This window comes from Hipposideros armiger, unplaced genomic scaffold (genome assembly GCF_001890085.2).
Source record: "Hipposideros armiger isolate ML-2016 unplaced genomic scaffold, ASM189008v1 scaffold_509, whole genome shotgun sequence".
Taxonomy (NCBI): Eukaryota; Metazoa; Chordata; class Mammalia; order Chiroptera; family Hipposideridae; genus Hipposideros; species Hipposideros armiger.
In genome coordinates this window covers 364,849-386,872 of record NW_017731859.1, presented here as the reverse complement: position 1 = coordinate 386,872, position 22,024 = coordinate 364,849, and the positions used below count along the sequence as shown (strand labels likewise).

The window sequence follows — 22,024 nt, the reverse complement described above, 5'->3', positions numbered from 1 at the left end:
CTTGATAAGAAATGCATGGTCTGTAAAATAATCTTTCTGCAAAAGAGTCTGTTAAGCGGATGAAAAGACAAACTACAGACTGGGAGAAAGTATTTTCGAATTACATATCGGACAATGGCAAGTATGTAAAATATATAAAGAACTCTAAACACTCAACTTGAGATTTTGTTTTGGATGGATTGTATTGATGTCTATGTCCTAGTCCTGATACTGTACTATAGTTACGTAAGGTGTTACCATTAGGGGACACTGGGGGAGGCTACAGCTACACAGGAACTTTCTGGATAATTTCTTACAGTTACATAGTAATCTACATGTTTTTATCCCCCCTATTAGTCTAGTATCCACCTAGCACTGTACATAGTTATTACCATATCATTGACTGTATTCCCTATGCTGTACTTTACATCCCCATGAGCATTTTGTAACTACCAATTTGTATTTCTTAATGCCTTCACCTTTTTCATCTAGCCCCCCAACCGTGCTCCCCTCTGGAAACTATCAGTTTGTTCTCTGTATGTTTCTGTTTTGTTTGTTCATTTATTTTGTTTTTTAGATTCCACATATAAGCGAGATGATATGGTATTTGTCTTTCTCTATTTGACTTATTTATCTTAGCGTAACACCTTCCAGGTCCACCCATGTTGCTGTAAATGGTATTACTCGGCCATAAAAAATAACGAAACCTTACCATTTGCGACAACATGTAAATTTACAATTAACCATAAATAAAGTTTTTAAAAATCATACTATAAGTCTTCTATGATTAAAACACTGTGATACTGGAGAAAGAACACAGATTATCGACCAGTGGAACAAAACATACATCTAGAAATATTCTCAAGTACATATGGAAATTGAATATACGATAAAGGTGACATTTAAATCACTGGGGGCAAAGATAGGTGTTTTAAAACATGGGGTTGTGATAACTGAGTAGCCATATGAAAATAGGCAAAGATATATAGCCATCCACAAGAATAAACTCCAAACGGATTAGGAATCTACATGTAAAACCTAAAGCCCTACAAATACTGGAAGAAAAATGGGTACATTCTTCTTTAACCTTGGTGTGAGGAAAGACTTTATAACTGTGACTCAAAATCTAGATGCAATAAAATAAAAGATTGATGTTTGACTACATAAAATACTTCTGCATGTCAAAGAAAAACAAACATCAGAAAACAACAAACAAATCGGGAAAATTACTTACAAGATATAGTATATATTTAAAAAACTGATATCATTAATACAAAAACTCTAAAAATTAAGGATAAAATACCATAATAAAAAAAACAATAGAAAAAGTGAGAAAGACATGAACATACACACACACACACACGCACGCACACACCCCAAAAAGGCTCTAAAATATGTTAAAAGATGCCCCAAGTCACTTATAATTAGAAAAATTCTAATTAAAATTAATGAGATACCATTTCTCACTTATGAAATTTACAAAAATTTAAAAGTATACCAAACACTATTGGCAAGGCATTCGGGATAAAGACACGCACACATTTCTGAGGGGAATGTAAATTGGTAAAACCTGTCAGGAGGGGAATTTGGCAACACCTAACAAAACTATATATGTGTCTACTTTTTGACACACCAATTCCACTTCTAGGAATCTACCCTGGAGATACACCTCAAACAAAATGAAAATACATATGCACCAGGTTGTTGATTGCAGCATGGTTTGTAGTTGCAAAATGCAGGGAACAACCTACACGTTCATACATGGGAGGGTGGTTGAATAATCTATGGTACATCCACACAATGTCCTACTATGTATGCAGCTGTAATAAAAGAATGAGAAAAGATCTCTATGAACTGATATGAAGTGATTGCTAGGATGTACTGTCATGTAAAAAATCAAAGCCCAAAAGAGTATCTACAGTATATTACCTTTCACATGAGAAAGAAAGGAACATCGGAAAATGCACAGATATCTGCTCATTTGTGCAAAAAGAGAAAAAGGAGAACAAATGAGTTTGGTTATTTAGAGGGGATAAATGCAATGAGGGACAAGGGATAGAAGTTAACAGCAGGTGTCACTTTTGTATGGTCTTACTTTTGGAATTATGTGAGTATTTCAGAGGCTCAAAAAAAAAGAATTAAGCAAACAAAACAAACAAAAACAACCCATAGATACTAACGACAGAATGGTGGCTACCAGCGGTGATGGGGGTGGAGGGAGGGTGAATTGCATAAAGGGGGTCAAATATATGGTAATAGAAGGAAACTACATTTGGGGTTGTGAGCATGTATTAGAGAACATAGATATCGAATTGTAATGTTGTACAGCTAAAACTTCTAAAAAATGTTGTAAACCAATGTTACCTCAATAAATTTAACATAAATTAATGAATTAACAAGTACAGGAAAACAGAAACCCCAAGAGGAATCTAAACAGGAACAAATGAACTGAACCATATTCAAATGACCACACTGGAGCCCGGTAATTTTGAACAGTCTTTGGACAATATATCCTTAAACTAAAGGCAAAATGAATTCTAAACAAATATTGTACTCTAGTTAATAGGCTTGTTTTCACAGAGTTTTGGGTTAGCAATTCTGAAAGTACTTTCTGTGTATCCTAGGATTCAGTACATGGGCAAATATATTATGGATAATAGCAGAGAGATTTGTCACTGTCATAAAAGGGAGTTACACATATTGAAAGGGGGAAGATAGAATGAACTTTGCTGTTGAATGCAATTTAGAGGTATCAGTGTAAACTCGTGATAGAGATGTTGCCACAATAATAAACATTAGTAGAATAATAAAATAAAATGAAGTATAGATGTGTGTTAATTAAATAGTTAATTACCTAGCTTTGTGGACTGCGAGGGTCTACTAGCAATGCTACTCCTGTAGAAATGAGCATACATCTCTCTAGTGGCCAGATCTTGGTTTGTAAATATCATTCTCCACTAAGGGAAACTAGAGCTTCTTGAGAAAATGGCTGATTTTTAGAGCCGAGTCAGAAAATGTACAAGATGAGCCTGGAGCCTCTTGTTGTGCCAGAAATTAAGGCCATCCTCAGAGAATGATTAGGGACACGTCAACAAGACATTAAGAGGCAGCATAAAGCATCTTCCACTGGCCAAACCTGGGAGAATTTGAGCATCCCAATAAATAATGATAGTAAAGAATTATAACTCATTGCATAAAATAATGATCTATGAGCTGACCTGATATACATAAATATATAAGTAAATAAATGAGGGAGGAAGGAAAACTCTCAACAGTACAAAGCCAAATAATAAGGATAGAACGGATGACAGAATTAGAAATTCATTGTTTGGCAATCAGCATAAAATACTTGCCTCAGGCAAGGGCCATCAGTGGATGCTAAACTAGTGAGTGGAAGCTTGCAGAGTAACAGGACATTAACATAGCTTCAAAATAATTCCCATAAGATAATTCCAAAGGGGAAAACAGTAAATCGACAGTGGAGAAACCTGGAAGACACCACATTAACCAAGTGATCAAGGGTAACATCACCAATAATGAGATTTATCGACATCATATACCTCATGATGTGATGCACTGAGAAGGACACAGTATCACTTCTGTGAGATTCCAGCCAAAAATGCAAAACCTAAATCTAATCGTTGAGGAAACGTCAGACAAACACAAAACGAAGGACATTCTGCAAAATAACTGGCCGGTATTCTTCACAAATATCAATGCTACAAAACACAAAGACAAACTGAAGAACTGTCCTAGATTAAAAGAGACTAGAGGAACATAACCAAATGCGCCATATGATCCTGAGTTTTCTTTTGCTATAAAGGACATTTTTGGGACAATCAGCAGAATCTGAATAAGGTTTAAGATCTTTAGATCTTATTGGTACCAATGTCGGCGTCCTGATTTTGATCAACACCCTATACTTACGCAAGAGAATGTCTTTGTTTTTAGGAAATACACATCCAACTATTTGGGGATAAAAGAGCATTATGGCTGCAATTTATTCTCACATAATTCGGAAAAAGATAGTGTGTGTGTGTGTGTGTGTGTGTGTGTGTGTGTGTGTGTGTGTGGAGGGAAAAGTGGATAAAACAAAGAAAATGTGGTAAAATATTAACATTTGGGGAATTGAGCGAAAGGTACTCAGAAATTATTTGTATTATTATTGCAACTTTTTTTGAAGTCTGAATTTTCCTCAAGCTCAAAATTTAAATAAACAAAGCTTAAAAATGATCAATTTACCCCCCAGGGAGAAGACCTAGGAGCATGTAGAAAATTTGCTCAGCTGATGCATGGGTTTCCAAGGGGCACCAGGACAGGAGTCTCCAGGCACCCACAGGTATGCAGGGAACTCTTGCTTTGGTAAGTTTAAAATCAAAATGGAGCCTGCCTTCTGACAAAAGACCTGTTGCCAATGCTCCTCAAAAGCCCTGCTAAGTGTGGCAGCCACCAGCTGGACCACTCAACTCCCTCCAGATTCCCATTCAAAGCCCAGCCCATGAGGCAGAAAAACTGAGAATTGGAGAACTCCTTTCACGCAGAGCCATTGTGGAGAGTGAATGGATGGACGGATGGACACGGTACATGTAGATACATGAAGAGTTAAGATGTAAAAGGTCACTAAATACTCATGGTGAAAGAACTTATGCAGATTAATGATGATTAACAACATTTGTTGTTTTAAATAATTTCAGGCCAGTCAGCAATGAAAGCTGACTTTGTGATATAAAGTAGTTTATCAGGGACCTGTTAAATTGAGAACGTTTAACATAAAGAGTCTAGTTAGGCACTGTCCAATATGGTAGCCATGAGGCACATGTGGCTAGTCTGAATTGCGATGTGCTGTGAGTGTAAACTACACACTGGAATGTGAAGACTTAGCATGATAAAAAGAATGTACCTCATCATAGCAATTTTAGGTTGATTCCATGTTGAAATAATATTTTAGATTTTTAGATGGGGTTAAATAAAATATATTACATTAATTTCACTTGCTTTTTTTAATGTGGCTACTAGAAAATTTTAAATTATACGTGTGGCTTGCATCTTAGGCTTGCATTATATTTCCGTTGGACAGCACTGGCCCGGTTGATAAATGGTTTTGCAAGTTTTTGCTCAAATCCTACCTTTCAGCAAGGTCCTTGCTGGCCATCCTATTTAAAAGCGCACTCTTCCCTGGCACTCTGCAACTCCCTTCTGTGATTTATTTTGCTCAAGATACTCATCACCTTGGACATACCATGTTTTTACTTATTAAGCTTGTCTCTTGTTGGTCTCCCCCACTAGGCTACCTTCCATAAGGCTGTTTTGTCTGTTTTGTTCATTCTTGTATCACCACCCTCACACTTATTAATTTGTGTAAGTTCTTTACATTGGGTATTTGCGGGAGACCGGCTCCCACAAGTCCAGGGGCTCCCTCAGGTGGAGACGGCGTCTGCGAGGAAAGAACACGTGGAGACAGAGGAGCGCTTTTCAAGAATTACTGTCTCACTTTATTTTTACAGCCTGTCCTTTTTATACTGGGCAGGTAACTATTTACATCATTGAGCTGTTTTTCCCAAAGTTGTTTTTCCACGTTTAAACCTTTACCCATTAGGAAATTGTTTTCTACATAGTTTCAATGTTCCTTCCCAGGGTCTATTTTCTTTAGAAGTTTGTTTTTCTCCAAATTTTACTTCCTCACGATGTTTCTACTACAGGGTACAACCGGATCTGTTCTTCACTAATGACTAACTTATCCTAACTATGTTTCAATTTCTTCCATAATGGCCAGAGCTGAGTTCCTGCCTTGGCACTTAAAGGATGTTTACTACTTAGCAACTGTTTCAAACACTACTGGCTAAACAGGATCTTAAGAATTATAAGGTGCATAACTTGTCTATCACTAAGAATCTATCGCTAAGAAACTAACAGTAAAACAGAATTATCCTAATATGTCCAAAACTCACTTATTTAAAGTAAATAAAACAATCAATATAAGAAGGGGTTTCAGATCTTTATCCTACTGAGGGCATCCAAAGGGGAATTTAAATTTTCCAAAACATAAAGCAGTATCTGTTTCTCAGCCAGAGCTTCAGGATTTGTCACAATAGCAGTGTGCTAGGCCATGTCAGATACTAAGGTGCAGCCGGCTCACAACGGGTATTTCGTAGTCTTTGACATCTTAACTTTCATGGAGCTATCTATCCTTCCTTGCATTCATCCCATCCATCCATCCATCCATGCTCCATGCAACAATGTCTGGCATTTTGTGGACACATAAAGTATCTTTGTAGAATCAATTTTTCAAAGTGGCTTTTTAAGGATAACTATTGCATTGTTCTGTACACCTGAATAAAAATAAATATTTGTTTGTTTGTTTGTTTGTTTTAGCTGAGCCATCCTGCCACCTGTTGGCAGCTCAGCGGCTGCTCAGCTCGGGCTGACTCGAACCGCTGTTGCTCAGAGCTCAAACTCTTGAGCGAGCTCTTAACCAACTGAGCCACTCAGCCGGCCCTAAAAATAAATATTTAAATACATAAATAAATAAATAAAAATGGCTTTTGACCAGTTCCTGAACTGACCGGCACCCAAGTTCCAGTTTTGGATTACTTTGGGGTCCAGTTTCATACTGACCTGTCCACATGGGAGGAGAGGTAACTCAACCAGCTCCACCACTTGCAAGGTCCACAGTACAGAGAAAGGCCTCCGGCACTGCCTTCCTTTCCCACCTCCCTTTTTGTAGATTTCAAGCCAAGGCTCTCAACAAATCTGAGTAAGAAGGAGGGACTAGATACATGTTTTCCAAAAGGCAGCCAGGCATCAGGAATTATGTGGGCAGAGAAGTACATATATTTAAAAGTGCTAGTACATTTCATTTTTCTTGGACTTGATGTCTACCTAACCTCTTTCAGTGATTCAGACAATTACTGGATTTTACCTCTAGAAAGGATCTAAAGGTCATATACTCCACTGGTCAAATCACAGCCTCCAAATAGAACAATCCAACCCAATAAGAGGAAAATCTCAGTGAGCCCTCTACGTCTCTAGGCCATCCCCTTCATTGTCATGATGGGAACCATTGGGGGCTCAGAGAGGGGAAGAGACTTGCCCAAGGTCACACAGAGAGGTAGCAGAGCTGGCCCTGGCACCCAGGCTCACTGCCTCCCAGACACTGGTCCTGTTCCAGGCCTATGGAGGAGGTGGCTGGGCACAGATTAAGACGTGGTTGGGTTGGAGCTGAAAAAAACAGTTCAGATCTGGTGGCTGTGTGCGGATGAGCGCCAGGCAGATTTTGTAAGCACCCCATGAACTATAGGTGTGATTTAAAAACAAACAAATAAGCTAACATGCCAAGTACTACTGGTGCAAACAGTTGAGAAACTAAAAGGTTCTTTTAGACAAGACAAACTGTTACTCATTAAAAAAATAAGGGCGGGGTGGCGTAGGGTTTTTTTTTGTTTTTATAATGAAAATTAGCATATATGAAGTCAAACCTAAAGCAGCCCATATGTTAAAATTATAATAACTCCAAATAACAAGCCCCCCAAGGACCACCCCAATTATTTTAAAAATCTGCTTTATTTTAAATTAGGCTTTGGTACCAAACCAACAAAATTAAGTATTTACTTTAGCAGAGAACAACTCTTGGTTGTTGGGGGCAAGGGTACAGGAAAAATTCCTTTTTGATACGCTGCTACCTGATAGCTAGACATCAAAATCTCGCAGCCCAATATTCTGCTGACCACAGGCCCAAAAGCTGGATGTCCGGATACTTCTATAAGGATGTGTGAACTATGGGTGGGGAAACAGCCCACAGTGGGCTGAGAGTGGAAATGCCCGAGTGTTAGACTAGCTCAGCTCCTAGCAGCTTGCAGGGGGGTCGAGCCCCAGCATCCTCGTGTGTATAAAAAGAAACTGGGATCCCTAAGGGAACGTCCGCTTTCCCATTCTTTGGTCCTACCTAAATACGTAACTCTTTGTCTTTACTCGAACTTCTAGAACTGTCCTCGTTTATATAGCAGTCACAGCCCCCACCTACCAAACTAAAATGAAACTGTCACGGTTTCATTTCAAAAAGAACAAATTCTGATTTATCCTTTTCAAATATTAATTAGAGTTTAATTTGCAACTCTGAGAATCATGACATATCAGAGCTGAAGGCAAGCTCAGATGCCCCTCGTCAACTTCTTCACTGGACAGATGGGGAAACTGAGACGCACAGCCAGACCCAGAGCACATGTCGGCTGCCCTGCAGCTGGCCGTTCTTCCCAGTATTGCCCTAGGGATCCCTCCCAGGCCCAGAAAGCTCGTCCCAAACAGTGACTCTTCCAAAGGGCAAGTGCTAACTGCCATAATTCCCAATTTACAGACTAGTATCGTTTCAGATGCTTATGTGAGAATGCCCCAAATTGCTGGGTGGCATGTACTTTGAAGCGATTTGCAGGATTCCTCCCCCTCCAGTTGAATAATGAAGCTTAAGACCCAGCTACTCCAGCAAAAGTTGGGTATCGGCGCCACTCTGCATAACGCTCACTTTCAACATGATCTCCAGTTAACCGGCCCTGGCAAATCTGGCTGGATTAACAAATGAAAGAAAGGGGGGGAACCCTCAATCTGTTTGCAAGCCAGTTCAAAGCCAAACAGCATTCCTCTCTTTATAAAGGAGAGGGGAAAGCCTAATCTCCTAGCAACAAACTCTCTTCCAAAAAGTTCCTAACTTTGGGTGGAGGAAGGGAGGGAATAACCAGCACTACAAACCTGTGGCTGCCTCGACTCTGGAACTGCATTAAAGCTGACTTTGAGAACCTGAGCGTTCGTTAAGGCAGGTTAATCTGAAGACAGGATTGCGTTTTTAAAAGAGGTGAAAACAGACTATTGCCAGGAGTCAGAGAGCCTGGAGGGAGCACAGACCCAACAAGGGCCAACGACATACACACCTTCATGCTCATCTGTGTTCTTGCATGGCCAGCCCCTGACTTTTCATGTGACCTTTGGCAAGCAGGCTCCCCCTCAGGGCCTCAGTTTCCCCATCTGTGATTTACCAGCCCTCTTGGCCGGGCCATGAGCAGTCTTTCCACACTGCCAGGGTTGGGTGAGTCCAGAAGCCCTCTTCCCTCCCGGGCCAAGACCCCACCAAAGTGCCTACAGGCTCCTCCTGAGGCTTTGCTCCAAAGAGAACTGCTTCTGTCCCTCAGGACAGGGCCCTGGCCAGATCCCGGGGCAGGTCTACCACCCAGTTTTCACGAGGAGCTGGCTGGACCTTTCCACTGATTTGGGGGAGATCCAAGGATCCATTCTTACTCCCTGATGCCAGGCATGACAGTACTGGAAGGTGGAAAACCAAACCATTTCCCTTCTCAGACCATTTGCCAACTTCCGTGGCAGGCCGACATGAAACCTCCCCCATGGCACTGGGCCAGATACACACATGCTGGCCCCACTCGGGAGCCACCAAGGGCTGGGCAAGCAAGACCTCTGACCAGGTGCAGCCTCCAGAACTGCCTAGATCCCAGACACACTGCATGACCCTGGAGGTCACTCCCGAGCTAGACTCTCTTATGCTAGTTTGCCTGGGTGTAACTTACACAATGTCAAAGGGAGGGGCAGGAGGACATTTTCATGTCAAAAGAAACCTGCTTTTCTTTTGTTATTTCGCAGGCAAGATGGGAAGGCCAAATCAAGGGTGACCAGTGACACCACAGAGAACAACCTGAGAGTGTGCCTTACGTGTGCCAGATGGGTCTCACCAACACCAGTTCGTTTGAATCTCCACTGACGCCGTTAAGCTGGGTAGAACCGGCATTCTCATATTCCCATCTGACAGCTGAGGACACTGCAGCTCGGGTAGGTTCAGGGACTTGCCTAAAATCCCACAGCTAGTCAATATCCTGTGCGGAAGGCCCACCTCATATTCTTTCACCACATCACGGTGTTTCTATGCCCATGTGATCACCAGGGATGACCATGCAATCTGGCACAGCCCAAGGCACCCTACTGAGGCATTCTTAACCTGTCTCAAAGGCTATGAGCCCCTGAAATTAGATGCAACATTGCATATACTTGTGTGGCAGTCTAAGGAGAAGACCCACAGCTTTCATCAGACTCTCAAAGAAGTTCGTGACCTCCAAGAGGCAAAGAGCCGCCCCTACTTCAGTGAGACAGGAATCATTTTTTATGATTTGGGGCTCAAGAGACCAGCTCGAGTCCACTCCCTGGGGGCGAGCTCAGGAGAACCTTGGCAGCCAGATGCTCCTAGCCATTCTCCAATCTCACGAACAGAATCAGCTTTATGCCAGGCATGATACTACTTGGGGGCTCCAAGAGGGCCCCCTTCACCCTTGAACACGTCCTACCTGTGCCCTAAAAGTGGATGCTCTCCAAAGCACGGTAACCCTTGCATCCCATAATTCAAGTTAGAGGTTCCAGATTCTCCCCGAGTCACACTAAGGCACAGAGGGCTGAGGATGGCGCCTTTCCAGGGAAGGGGGAGGGGCAGGTCTAAGATCCAGGAAGGGCAAAGTGGGAGGGACAGAACCTGAACTTGGTTTGAGCAGGATTTTACAAAAGCCCAACTCAAAGGCGCAACTGCAAATGTCAGACAGCCTGTCCCCGGCCATGTAGGGAACAAGGGCTTCAGACCGAGCCCTTTCTATGTGGGCACCACCTTTCAGAAGGGATGTGCTGAGGATGAGAGACAAGGTCAGCTTGCAGTTCTCAAATCCAGGGGCAAAATGTACTCTGAAAGACAAAGTGCCTCTCTGTCCTGGGAGGAAATGAAGAGCAATGATCATGCTTCTCTGCCACTGAGGGAGGGGTACGTTTGTGAGTGTAAAGTCTGGCTCTCCACAACTGCTCAGGCAAGGAGATGAAGTTCAACAATGGCTAAGCTGCTTGCCACCCTCATCCCACAAGTTTACTTTCATGGGCTCCAAAAGAGGATCCAAACCTGCAAAGGATTCCCACCCAGGGTCTGAGGAGCCAGACTTCCCAGCCACCCCACGTGGGGAGTGGGCCTGTGGCTCTCTCATCCACTGTTGCCCTTTGGGGAGGTGAGGATCAAAAGAGATTGGTAGGGCTGGCAAGGGGCTTCCCCTGGGGATGGAGGGGGGACAGGGAGGAAGACGAGCCTGCTTGGAGAATCCCTGGCATTTTAATCTTGCAATTTCATTGCCGCCATGTTTGGAACAGGTTTTGCCTTGGGAGCAGGCCCTCAGGAGGCTCTCATTTGGTAGTGGCCTCACCTCTGCTGTGGGAGGGGACCTCACAACCCGCCCTGTTAGCATCCTGGAAGGGCTCTCTGGCTGCCCCACTACGCAGGGCATTAGTCACGCTCTGAAGGCAACACACGATGTCCAGTGGGATTAGTGCAGTGACAGCCCTCCACATTGTCAGGACTCATTTTGAGGGCTGTGGCTACGACTAACACAATAATACTCTGTACCCCATCGCTGGGGAATCACTAGAAACAACCAGATTGTTCACTTTAATTCAAGTGTCAGCACAATTATTTTAACACCAAGTGTGTCAGATTTGACTCCATATCCCCCAAATTAATTTTAGAGTGGCGGCGAAATGAAATAGCATACTTCTTTGAGCTTTTGTTACAACATGTTCGTGCAGCAAACTGTGAAGAAAATGTAGTAATTAGAGGTTAAATTAATCCTTGACAGACAAGTGGCTTAGAAACGCTGTGCCCTCCTCCCCAAACCTAGCATAATGCATGCCAGTCTTTCAGAATTAGACACGCAAAGCATGTGACGTTGGCAACTGCCCCAAAACTACTGTCCCACTTAAAATTCTGAGGTCGATGCTAGAACTTCCCAAGGCAGATATTAACACTGAGATCGCACTAAGAATAAAACCCAAACAACCCACAACCGCCAATAGAGCCCACCCAGCACAGCCTTCCAAAGAGCTGGCTGCACAACTCTCCATCAGCAACTTGAAAACAAAACAAGACGAGACACTCCTTTCTGAGGCACCAATGACCAGGCCCCAGACTGATCCTTAACTTATAATCTTCAATGATCTTCAACTGGTTCTAGACTCAGCGTTCCAATTCCTATGCGCCCTTCTACTGTCCCAACAATGCTCAGCAAAGTACACACTGACACGGGCGGATTCTATTACACCAGTTAACGGTGATCCTTCTCTGCCCACCACATTCCTCTCACCATATTTGCTCTTTCTCAGCAAGAGTGCAAAATGGGTGTTTGGGACCTAAGTACTTGACTGGGAGTGGGAGGCCAGGGTTCTATCAACTTTGGGCTCCATCCACTGCATCCCCCCAGGAAAGTCAGGCCACCTCTCTGGGCTTCACTTTCCTTTTCTGTAAAATCATAGGGCTTTACTCTTTCAGCTCAAAAATTCTCCATCTTTCAACATGTGAATTGGTAGGTGAGTTGAGGCAGCTACGTCAACTACGTGCAGGACTGTGCTCAACTAGCTAACGGGGCCCTCAAAAGAAAGGCAGAGCTGGAGCCCATACTCCTCCTCGCCCTCTCCCCTTCTGTGTCACCTGGCTCTTATGGAAGCCAGGGGTGGGGTTTCAGGGTCAAATATTGGGCAAAATATAAACATACTATTCATTGGGCAAGGGCGGTGGCTCAGGACAAGTGGACCAAGGACTTGAGATTGCCCAAAGCATTCAGAAAAACTAGGTTTTTGTTCTGACTTCACTTCCTTAAAGCCCACATTTCCCCGCCAAAGATGGAGGGTACAAGCCAGAGCCACAAGGCCCTTCTGACCCAGATGCCATTCAGCATTTCAGGCTCTGAGGCCTCCAGCGCCTCTTCTAGAACCTGGAGAATGGGTCCCGACGGCCTAGTGTCCAGGTGCTCCCACAGGCGGAGGAAAGGGGGTGAGTACAATGACCAGCTGACCAGGCTCCCTCCCAGCATGATAAAATCATGGTTGGCCCCAGCGTCCTCTGGGCTTCGTGGAATAATTCTCAGCCTTAAGAAAATGGCATTTCCCAAAGTCAACTTACTGGTTATTTACTAGGCAGAATGAGCAGCAGGGTACACTGGGAGGGGGAAGGTAGCTGGGTCCCTATCCCTCCAGAAAGTAGGAGCACTTTGAAGCTAGGTCCTGGGCTGTGCAGAAAGGGATACTGGCTACCCCCAGGGCTAGAATGCAAGCAGGGCAGGACTGGGTTGCAATGTGTGGGCTCCTCCTCCAGCATCAGGAAGAGTCCACCCTCATGTAGGCCAGGGAGGAAGGGGGAGTCTGAAGCTGGGGTTCCATGGAGGCCTGGGGGAACCCCTCTGGATGAGGACAATTCTCAGACTTGGCAAAGGGTCTTTTCCTTACGGCGCTCCTTGGCCCTGTCTCTGGAAACCTTTACTCCTGGAGCTTGCTGTCCACAGGCAGCGAGGCCCCTCGCTATGCCTCACCCAGGGGAATATTTTGTGACATATCTGTTTTGGAAATTATAAGAGGTCAGATTTTAGGAGGGGACTTGAGGCGCGAAGGAAATCGGGAAGGCTCTATGAATGGGGAGAAAAAAATAAAGCAACGGGGTATGGGAGGGAGGAAACCTCATTTTTTTGCTTCTATCCCCTCTCCTTGCAGAAAATGCTTCTGGGACTTCAGCAGCCCCAAGGAGGTTATGTGGGAGCAGGACCCCACAGGACTCTGCTCTTCAGCCCACCCCTCCCTGGGACACCTGACTAACTGCCAACCGGCTCCATGGGCCTGCTCTTCCTTTCTAAATGACGACAGCAGAGACGACAAAACCAGTAGTAAGCACTGCAATAAAACCCATCGGGTTCATGCAGATTTATGAAGTTTCCCTCTTCAAAGTCCAGAAGATATTTAAGGACTCAATGTCTGAAAAAAATCAGACTGCTTCCAGCTGAGCTTTGCGAGGCTCTGCTCCTGCCATACAGTTGACTGGTGCTGCCTAGGTTACCCCTCAGTGGTGTTGTGAGAGGTGTATGATGGGAATTGGTTTATTGTGCTGATCCATAGTAACCGACTCCTGTTCCCCCATCATTTATCTCCCTCCCCAGCCACATCTGGGTTGGTCTATTCACACTCTCAGCATTCTATCTGCTCCAACAAACACTCAGCCTTTTCTGCTTGGATAAGGAGATTTTTTAGTTACATCCATTATATGTGTATCAACATTTATGGCAGCAAGATAATTGCCAAAGAGCTCAGAGGATAAAAGGTCCTTCTTCATAATGTCCACTCCTCCCCCAATCCGTTTAAAAAAAATCAATATTAACATCAAGCAGGACAGTGGTAGATTCTTTCATGGCTGCTGCATCCTCAAAGTTGGAAATGTAATTTTTAAAAAAGACCCAGCTGGACTAGGAAGAAAAGAAAAGAAAAGGTTCAACAGTGAGTTCAGAGCCCATATTTCAGTGGGGTACATGTGTGTAGAGGGAGAGCCTTCTTGTCCTTGAAACCTTTGCTAAATAACTGCAAAATAGCAAATCTGCTCTATATTAGATGAGTCCTTTGGAAACATGCCAGTCTAATTTCAAAGAGTTTAGATCATGTTATCTGTAAACCAACCCAACGATTAGGAGGCCTGCCGTCAACAGGCCCTGCAATCACTGGATTAGGGACTGGACCAGAAGCCCTCTGAGTTGCTTCTCAGCCTCCACCATCCATGATTCTGGGTTAGAAGTTCACAGTGGCCGAAGACACAGAGAAGGAACATTTCCCACTTGTATATTATTTTGCTTGGCCTCTGCCATTCTTTTACTGCCCCTCAAAATCACAGCCTCATATATATATATATATATATATATATATATATATATATATATATATATATATGGTTGTTTTCCCCAACAGTGTTTAACTTTCCCAGAAAAATGACTATTTCATTCACAAGTCACAGTGTGTTAGAGCTGGAAAGGACTCAGACTCCAAGGTCATGGAGGGGAGAGAGAAGAACAAGGGGGTACGATGGACTTGCTCAAGATCACTCTACTAATTAGTGGGGAGAATTTTCTAGTACACAAGTTTCTCAGCTTCTAGGGTAATTATTTCTCCAATACACCGCTGCAGAAAGAAAAAAAAAAGCAGAATCTTAAAAAAAAAAAAAAGGAAAAAGGTTTGCTGCGTATAGGAAGCCCCTTTAAAGAAGGAGAGTAGTCCAACTACTATCTATCTGAAAGAACCATTTGTCTAAGATCAGTTTCTGCCCATTCCATAAGCCTAGGCGGTGCTTGAGTTTCCTAGGGATGCTCTACTAACAGGTGCATTTTAAGCCTTTAGGTGATCAGCTTAAAAGGGGGGGAAAATGGTATTAACTGTGCTGGCCAAGCTTGAAAAATTCCTTTTCCTTAGTGAAAAGGAATGACAACAGTAAATCCCCTACCTTAGGATGCAGGGAATGTATAGCCCCCACCCCCACCGCATCAATAGGCTATTTCCTGGTTGAGTTTAAAATTCAATGACGTTCCTGTTTCAACCCACACATCTGTGTCACTGTCGGCGTCAGTAGCAGGAAAACAGACGAAGTCACCCTTTGCTAATGATTTCCTAACATGGAATTTCCTTCTATCTCCTCAAGCCTTTCTTCTTTCAATGCCAAACTGGTTTTTTCCCCCCTCTCAAACACATTGTACTGAAGGAAAACTGAAAATGGTCACAACCGGAAGAGGATGATTTTTAAGGAGATCTTATAAGGAAGAACTGCAGCTCCTTGTGATATATTTAAATGGGGGGAGGACTGCTAGTTTTTCTAAAGCCAGTACAAACAAAACAGAGAGATTTCCTCCCTGGCATCTGGGAATCGGGTCAATCCCTCTCTCTCTTTCCTTTTCCTGTCTCTCTCTTCCCAACTTCCACTTTGAGCAACATTCTTACATCACTGTTGAAGAAAACACTCACACACTGGAGGCCCACGTGGGGAGAGGCGAAGCCAGCCCCCAGAGCAACGGACAGGCGTCGCAGAGAACCAAAGCACAAAGCAATATAGGAGCCCATCAAATTTCTCCTCTGGAGAATATCCTATTTAATATGCAAACTGGTCATCAAGAGAAAAGAGGGCTGTTACTTTAAGGGGAAGAAGCTGATTAGCTGCTCGGGCTGGCAGCAAACAGCTGGTCTGTCCGGCAGGTTCAAGGCCATTTCAGCTTCTCTCTTATGGAGGCACCATATGTTCCATCTCGCACATCAGCAGCTTTATTTTCCAATGATCTTGCTCCAGACGGGAAGCACAAAGGGGGGAGGAGAAGGTAGAGCTCGTGGTTTACTCTTTGAGCACTTTCTTGTGGTTTTAGATGCAGTTGGGATGTGTATGGGGGGCGTGGGGGGGGGAAGGTTAACGCTTCACATTCTATTCCAAAGACCAAAGAACAAATGTTCGACCAACACTTACGAATAATCTCCAGGGAGAGGAGGGGAATGGAGTAGGGGAAAGATATGCGGAAAGGCACAAAACAAGTCGCCAAGAGATGAAATGGGAAGAGGGGGCGGAGGCGATGAGAGATCAGGAGGAATCTCACTTCACTCTGGAGACCCACCAGTCGAGTTTGGGCTCCGCCCACTTCTCCTTATTTGTCAATTTTTCTATTGTCAGGATTGCCGTTCCAAACAAACTTTACGAGGAGAGAAACCGGCCGCTTTGGGGGACGAGGCGGGGGCAGGCCTACGGGCTGGCGAAAGGTTATTTCTCACTGTATGTTTAACATTCCAGGTCCCGCAAGTTTGGAGGGGAGGACAGGTGTAAGGGATAGGGGCCAGCTAAATCCTGGACCCTTCCAAGTGCCCGGCGCCGGGTCTGTGCAGAGGCGGCAGGCGGACCCATGGGCAGGGGGTGCATGCTCATCCCCACCGCCTGCCCAGGCTGCTCGAACCTCAGAGGTGGCGTTTCGACTCCCTCCCTGCCTACAAACAATGCCCACCCCCCACACCCCTGAGGAGCTCTGGAGCGTGTGTGGGGGAGGGGGTGGCGACAGGAGGGCGCGGGAAGGAGTGAAGAGCTTAGCCGCTGGGTGGCGAGAGCCTCAGAGTCGCCGCCGTAGTCTCTGTCGTTGTCTCACACCGGCGGGCCGGGCGCGACAACAGCCCCAGAGCCCAGGCGGCAAGGGGCAGGGTCTGCAAAGCGAAACCGAGGAGAGGGCGCCCCCTCTGCCCGCGCGCCCAGTGAGCGCAGCGGCTAGCCGCGTCTGCCCAGCCAGCAGCGCGCTCGTCGTCCTTGGCCTCTGCTCCCGCCCGCCTGGCCGTCCGGGCTGCGGGGGCCCACAGTGTCCACCACCCACAGATTGGGCGCGTGGTGGGCGCCAGGAGCCAAGGGCTTCTACGCCTTCTGGGGTTCCAGCAGAGGGTCTTAGAAACACAGTCCCCTCCCCCACGGCCTACATATGCCCTCCTGTCCCAAGCGGCTGGAAGCCACTGGGAGGCAACCTCCCCCCGCCCTCTGCCTCTGCGTCCCTTTCCCCTTCCCTCTCTCCAGCCTCCTGGGAAACAAAGGGGCTTTTTAGAAAGCGGATTGTTGGTTGCAGTGGCGGCAGTGGGTGGGTGGGAGGGAGGGGGATCTATAAAGACAAGAGGTGGGGTGGGGGAAGCAGCTGCACAGGCTCCGGGAACCCCGAGCGGCGGTGGCCGCTGGGAAGCCCCCGTGGGTGCGCAGCTCACCCCGCCCGGCCCGTGGGCACCCGGGCGGCGGCCCGCGCCTGCCAAGGACTGGGCTGCGCCGCTGCGGTGCTCACCGAAGCCCGGGAACAAAATCGCCCGGGCCACGGGGCCGAGGCCGGTGGGGGCAGCACGATTCCCGCAGGGGTCTCCCCTGGGAGAGCCGGGCCTTCTTCCAATCCAACTCTTTCGAAATTGCTCGGGCTCAGGAAGACTTTGCGTCTTTGTTTCAGCGCGGCTGCCCGCCTGTAGTATGCTCGTCTCGCCCTCACAATATCCCGGAGCCAACCTAGGTCGGCTACCCGCAAACGGCCCATTCGCCGTTGGGAAGTCGCCCCGGGGATTCCTTCTGCTGCCAAAAACAACGTCAAGCCACCTCAGCAAGTGGGGTCCCTTCTCCCAACGTCCCCCAGCCATCCTGTGCTCCCTCCCTGATACACCCACAATGGGGGTGCCCCACTCGGCCGCACCCAGCTGCACGAGCGCTGGGGGCGAAGCCCCAGCTCAAGGTGCGTCTGTATGCTCAGTTTCCAACGACTTCAGGGCAGTTTTCTGGCAGGCTAATCCCATTAGTGTCTACTCAGTCCGCATTTAATCATGGATCAAAATCAGACGGTATGGCCAGCTTTCCAAGCAGCTTCGGACACGCTGCATCGGGATGGATCCTGGCCGAGCCAGCTGGCCGAGAAAAGTATTTGGCGGCGCTCCGGGGGGCTTCCCGCCCGCCCTTGCCGGCGCCGGGCTCTGCCGCGGCTCCGAGGCCTGGGAGCTCGGAGCGCGGGGGCGCCGGGAGCTCGGGCAGGAGCCCAGTCGAGGCTGCCTCGAGCCGCCAGCTCTGCTCGGGGCTGGTCTCCAGGGGAGGATTTGGCAGGGGAGCCAACGCAAGGCAAGCCGCCTCGGCGCGCGCACACTCCACACTCCCTTCTCGGCGGCGGCAAACCGGTTGGGGTGAGGGGGGGGGAATCCTTCGCCCGGCGCCCACTGCCGACTGGCCCAGGCTCAGGGAGCTGGCAGGAGAAGGCAGTGTCGCCGGGGGCATCAGGGCTGCTAGCGGCCCTGGGGCACCTGGGCAGAGTGGGAGCCTTTGGGTCGCCCGACTCAGCCGGAAAGCCCGCGTGGCTCGTGCCCCTCTACCTTCCCTCCGCGGTACTTGGCTACCCCCGCCCGATTCCAGACGCCCAAGGGACTCAAGGGAGCAGGAAGAGGCCGCAGTGCTCGGCGATGCGAGTTGCGCTCAGCCCTACCGGGCTGATTCCGAGTGGGGGGCGGCCGCGCGCTGCGCCAGGTGGGCCGTGTGCTTGGAGCAAACTTTGGGGTCCCCCGGCTCTCAGTACCACTGGGCCCCGGCTCCTCTGCAATGGGTATCACAAATGGGGCCACCAGTGCACCCCAAATCCCCCTAGCAGTCGGACCTCCCGCGCCTGCCTCAGCCTTACCGTGCTGCGGAGCTCCCACGGCGGCGGCGGGGGCAGTGCCCCAGGGGCGGGCAGCCGCCGGCGCGGGCAGCCTGGCCTCAGGCGCCCGCCGAGTGGCCTGGCCCGGTTGCAGATCACCCCCTGGCTAGCGGCCGGTGTCCCCGCGCCCGCCCGCCACCGGCCGCTTCAGCTCGTGGCCAAGTTCATGCCGGCGGCGCTGCAGTGGCGGCCTCAATCTGCTCGCTCCATTCCCACCGCCCGGCTCCGCGCCGTGCGCCCGGAAGGTGGAGTTTCGGGGGTTTAAGTTACTGATAGGCATTTCTCACTGCTGTGTCACTCGGGGAGGAGGAGACACGCACGCCGCACACTCACACACCCTCACACTCGCGGCGACGAGCCGCTCAGGCCTTAAAGGGGAAGAAGCCACGCTGCCCCGCCTGCGACCCCGCGGGCTCTGAGCCCCAAAATGCCGAGAGTCCGGGCCCCGATGGGTCCAGGGGCAGAGGAAGCGCGGCTGCCTCCCAAGGGGCCTCCCGGGCCATTCAGCCACTTTTTAAAAGGGAAAGCGGCCGCGGGCTGGCTTCGCTGTGGTCGCCTAATTTCTCCAGTACATTCGAACCCGAGCAGCTGGGGAGGGGCGGGAGGTGAGGAAGGGTCACAGGGGGCACTTACCTCTGTGTATCTGAACGCAGCGAGAGGCGCTCGGTGCCCTCGGCGGCAGGTGGCCCGCCTAGACGGTGCGCTGATGGGAAGAGGCGACAGCGGGGTGACCGAGCGCCCCCAGGCACGAGCGGATGGGGCTCGCCGGAGGGCTACAGGCGGAGCCCCGCGCGCTTGGGAAACCCGCAGGCGTCAGGTAACCTTCCAGAGAGTGGGCAGAGCGAACGGATGAGCCATGCGCGCCCCTGACGGACCGAGGGCCAACCGGGAGCGCGGGAGAGCCAACACTCACCACAGACAGGCGAGAGTGCGCGCCAGTGACGGGGACCGAGAGAGACAGAGACCGAGAGAGGCACCGACAGAAACCGAGGGAAAATGACGGAGATGAGTGGAAGAGAGACACCAAGGAAGAGAGAGGGAGAGAGGGAGATGGCAGATCCCTGGAGGACTCCGTTGCGTCACAGGGACCAGAGCCTCGTCGTAAAGTAGCCTATTCGATACCTCCACCCCGTCCCATTCTCAGCAGGGACTGACCCAAGAGCTAGCCACCGGGAGGGTGCTCACCTTCAATCGGGGGCGCTGGGTGGGTAGCGCCTGTCCTACTGCCGAAGAGTCTGCTCGCTGGCTGCCGCTGGACAGCCCAGCCGACCTGCTGTGACTGCAGTGGGGACCAGGGCTCTCAGGTGGCTGCTACTGAACTGCACCGGCCACCCTGCTCGCCTAGCCGCCCCCTCCTCCTCCCCGCCCTCTCCCGCTCCTACTGCCCCTCCCCTCCTCCTCCTACGGGACGCTGTCTGTGCTCCCGCCCTCCCGGCTTGGAGCGGCGAAGCCCCTGCCCTAGCTCGGCTGCACCGGTTCTCTCTCAGCACCGGGTTATCCCAGAGCGGACACCTGCGGCTTCTGCAGACACACCGGTTGCCTGTAAACTGCTGGGCGGGCCACAGCGCTCCGTCTGCAGTCCACCTGGCTCCGGGGCCGGCAGCTCCCCTCCCCCACCCAGGGGCTGGCCTGCGGCCCTTCTCCGGGGTCCCCGCTGGGGCTGCGTTTCCTAACCTGGACTTCCCTGAGCTCAGCCCGCGGGCCGACTCCGCATCCAATCCAACAGCAGCACCACTTGGCGGGCCAAGCCCCAGAGCCCGCTCACGGCTCCTACCAGCACCTCTGAGGAGCGACCTGTCACCACCACATCTGGTCGCACTCGGCTGATCCTCGGGCTGGGAATAAAGGGTGGGCTCGCCGCCCACTCGGCCCCTCCTTCGCTCCACGCCCACGCCACGAGCCCGAGGACAGCGCAGGCCCTCTGAGAACCTAGCGCTGTCCCCTCATAGATTGAGTAGGCACCACGGAGCTAGGCGCTGGCCTCAGGTTTCCCGAAGTTCTTGGGCGAAGAACAGCGTTCTGGCCCAACTGCGGAGCACAGGTGTCAGACTCCTGCCCAGCACCAGGGCTAGCAGGGCCCCTGGGGGCCCGGTGGGCGTGCATAACTTAGCTGGGAAGGAATCTACCTTGGCCGGGCCCAGCTGGGGCTGCTCTGCAGAGGGCCTGCAACCAGCGGCCAGCGGAAGTTATTTCTTTCTGGTGACACTGCAGTCCTCACCTTCACTCCAGACAAGGCCTCAGTGGAGTCCCGGGTGGAGTTGTGGCCCCTGACCCTTTGGGGTCCTGCAGGCAGGGGGAGTCATCCTAGAGCTACCATGAACCCCTAGACCTAGAGATAGCTCTTGCATATCTTGAAGGGAATCTGATTAAACAAAGCAGTTGCAACCTGGGATAACTGTGTCTATCACAGAGCATTGAAGAGTGTTTCTAAATTTTGATCCCCCCAAAGTGCACTGGTCAGGGAAGTGGAACAGAGGGTTCTGTTCCGACAGATACACTCTGCCCTCATGTCACGTCCCCTCTGCTTCCCCAGTAGAGTGGGTGATGCGCACTCCCCCCAATGTCCCGGGAGCCTGTGACATGACAGCTACACCTGTGCCAGATGGCCATCTGCCTGCTTGGCATCACCACCTAGATGGACACTAGACATCTCAAATTCCACATTGCCCGAGAAGAGCTCCTGTTCACTCCCCAAACCTGCGTCTCCCATAGTCTGCCTCCTCAGTTTATGGCGGCTGCATCCTTCCAGTCACCCAAGCCAAATGCCCGGGACTCTTCCTTGATTCTTCTCTTTGGCTCACACCCCACATCCTCCTCTATAGGTTAGACCCCAGGAGAGCCGTGATCTGTGCCCACAGCTGTATTCCCAGCTCCTAGTACGGCATCTGTCAGGGAGTGTCCACTCAGAGAATGTTAGTAGGATTCTGTTTTCCTGGAATTTTCTGGGGGCCACAGGATTGTCCAGACACACTGGGAAAGGGACCCATAGTTTTCATTCATTTCGTTTCATT

At 49.0% G+C, this 22,024-nt stretch overlaps 1 protein-coding gene across 5 annotated transcripts in view; it reads right to left on the bottom strand.

The window, feature by feature from the left end:
* MAMLD1 (mastermind like domain containing 1) overlaps positions 1–20,292 on the bottom strand; it is a 134,831-nt gene extending 114,539 nt beyond the window's left edge. For 3 of the 5 annotated variants that reach the window (XM_019667895.1, XM_019667898.1, XM_019667899.1), the window contains exon 1: positions 18,996–19,244. The gene's annotated coding sequence lies outside the window, so the exon portion shown is untranslated. Of the gene's footprint in view, positions 1–18,995; positions 19,245–19,646; positions 19,674–20,198 lie in introns of those variants that run through there. The other 2 variants (XM_019667896.1, XM_019667897.1) reach the window with 2 other exon arrangements.
* Between the last annotated feature and the right edge of the window lie 1,732 nt (positions 20,293–22,024).